The sequence below is a fragment of the Austrofundulus limnaeus genome, unplaced genomic scaffold (genome assembly GCF_001266775.1).
Source record: "Austrofundulus limnaeus strain Quisiro unplaced genomic scaffold, Austrofundulus_limnaeus-1.0 Scaffold319, whole genome shotgun sequence".
NCBI classification, from domain to species: domain Eukaryota; kingdom Metazoa; phylum Chordata; class Actinopteri; order Cyprinodontiformes; family Rivulidae; genus Austrofundulus; species Austrofundulus limnaeus.
In genome coordinates, this window is record NW_013952721.1 from 617,370 (window position 1) to 620,002 (window position 2,633).

General features: G+C 42.1%; 2 protein-coding genes across 3 annotated transcripts in view; both read left to right on the plus strand.

Moving 5' to 3' along the window:
- Positions 1–1,571, plus strand: part of LOC106527319 (RING finger protein 150) — a gene marked incomplete in the record, with an annotated part of 18,727 nt that extends 17,156 nt beyond the window's left edge. Inside the window, 1 exon segment of the mRNA XM_014022164.1 lies at positions 9–1,571.
- A 757-nt stretch (positions 1,572–2,328) lies between these two features.
- The window catches only part of LOC106527320 (protein phosphatase 1K, mitochondrial), a 13,127-nt gene continuing 12,822 nt past the window's right edge, over positions 2,329–2,633 (plus strand). Inside the window, exon 1 of one of the 2 annotated variants that reach the window (XM_014022165.1) lies at positions 2,329–2,581. The gene's annotated coding sequence lies outside the window, so the exon portion shown is untranslated. The remainder of the gene's footprint in view (positions 2,582–2,633) is intronic. The other variant, XM_014022167.1, reaches the window with a different exon arrangement.

Sequence of the window (2,633 nt, forward strand, 5' to 3'; positions counted from 1 at the left end):
CCTTACAGGTCAGATAACCAGAACAGGAAGTTCCTGACAGGTCAGATAACCATAACAGGAAGTTCCTGACAGGTCCTAGAATCGGAACAGGAAGTTCCTTACAGGTCAGATAACCATAACAGGAAGTTCCTGACAGGTCCTAGAATCGGAACAGGAAGTTCCTTACAGGTCAGATAACCATAACAGGAAGTTCCTGACAGGTCAGATAACCAGAACAGGAAGTTCCTGACAGTTTAGATAACCGGAACAGGAAGTTCCTGACAGGTCAGATAACCAGAACAGGGAGTTCCTGACAGGTCCTAGAACCAGAACAGGAAGTTCTTTGTGTTTTTGTTGAACCCTGAGCTGCAGCTGCTATTGAGTCGTTTATAATTTAGTTCATTCATTCATTCATTCATTCATCTGAGAGAAATCATCAGGTGACTTTCTGCTGCTTCTGAATGAGGACTAAACCTGTGGTTCTCAGAGTCCGGTTCAGGACCTGAACTTGATGAGACGCCCAGGAGTAAAAGGTCTGGGTCCGAAGCTGCAGAGATTAGGAGTTAAACAAGAAAACAAAGATTAAAGATTCAGAGACTTAATCCAGGAATTGTTTCTAATCTGAGCTCCAGGAACTAAAGATGAAGAATTATTATAAAAGAAATCTGAGCCTTTAAAGAACAAATCTGTTTGTTTTCACTGTAACAGAACAGAGTTCTGACTTTAAACCCCTAAAATCCACATTTCAACAAGAAAAAACTCTTCACAAACCCCTGAAGGTCCATCAGACTCGTGTGGTCCATCAGACCCGTGTGGTCCATCAGACCCGTTTGGTCCATCAGACCCGTGTGGTCCATCAGACCCGTGTGGTCCATCAGACCCGTGTTCAGTTCTCAGGTCCTGCTGCCTTTCTTTTTAAAACCCTTCATTCTGACAATCCTGGGTTCCAGCAGGATGATGCTGAGTCAGCACCACACCAAGCTGTGAATAAAACCTGTGGTTCTGCCTCGACCCGACCTGCCAGTCCAGTGTGTAAATAAGTCCACTTCGCCCGTCGCCGAGGTCGTGTGGACGTGTCGCCGGTGCCGCCAGCTTCCCGAGAAAGAAGATCGACGTCTATTTTGATACCAGAGGAGAAGTTTATTTTTGTAATGAAGACTCCGCCCCCTGCCCCGCCCCCTGCAGCTCTGTTGGATCGGGCAGATTTAGATGTTGGATATTTGTGTTTTATTTTGTAAATAATCTTTTCCAGAAGCTCTGCAGAGTTTGGACCTGAACCCTGAGAGGAACAGGAAAGACCAGCATCCTGCTGCCCTCGTGGGTCAGAAAGGCCCGACAGCAGGCCGGACGTTGAAATGAAACCTGAAACGTTGAATTAAACCTTTAAAAAAGTCGAGTAAAAGTTTGTGTTTTTGTTTTCGGACCGGCCCGTGAGCTCGTTCCTCTGATTTCATTTGGAGAAGGTTTCCTGGTTTAAACTAAATAATTTATACTCTGTGGTCACAGAGAGCCTGGAAGATGGAGTCTGTTTGCCTCGAGAAACTTTCAGTGATAAATGTTTTAATTAAAGTCACTTTGTGTTGTGAACTTTATCCTTCTGTCTGTGACTTTATTTTCATTTACTGCTTCAGAACTTTTATTTCTGCTCATAAATCACAAGGACAGGGAAACAGCCGAATAAAAACTATAAGTTTGTTTTACTGTGTGAAACAAAAAGATTATCTGAACCCTCCTGGTGCTCCTGGGTCAAACGGATCCATTAGGCCTCAGTTTTAGACTTTGTTCTGACCCAAGGACAGCAGGAGGATTGGGTCATATTTATCAGAAGATCTCATTTTAAGATCGTATCAGAATTATGAAACACTTTGTGGCCATGAATTGATCACTGCAAAACTCCTAAATATGATTTGTTTATAAAAACTGAAAAAATATTTTACTGGTTCTGCTCTGTTTAAAAACCACAAATTTCATTATTTAAAGTTTTTAAATTAAACCGTTTAATATTTTGTAAAATAGGATTTGGTGTTTTGTGTCATTGCATCGTGTGGCCACAAGGGGGCAGCACCTGCACCTGAAATCTCACCTGGAAACAAGTCGTCATTATATCACCGATTATTGCAACTTTTTTACTTAATAACATAATTATCCAAACTCTGAGACTGACTGGTCAGAATCAATAAGACAGTTTTAATTCACCACACCTGGTAATAATAATAAAATATAAAACCTAGACATATTTAACATTAAAGTCTGAGTATTTTATTAAATCAATTATATTAATAACTACCCCAAAACACATATAATAGCTTTAACTGCTGATTTATAGAAAACAGGCTCAGTTTGTTTCATTTGTAAACCTAAAACAAAAAAGTTAAAATCCAGTGAGGAAGTGGAGTTCAGAGCACTCGGCAGGGGAAACCAGATCCGCCTCTACACCGGGTCCCTGGTGACGTCAGGACATGTCGCGCTCTCATTGGTCGGCCGTGGCTCCTTTAAAACCTCCCTCCGGCTGGAAGCTCTGCAGCCGCAGCGCGACTGAAGGGCTGGAGGCCGCTGCAGGAGGACACCTGGTGCCAATAAACCACGAACAATCACAGAAAAAGTGAGTTTTTTTAAATGAAAGACGTTTTTTTTTTTGGCTTTTGGTTTTGCTC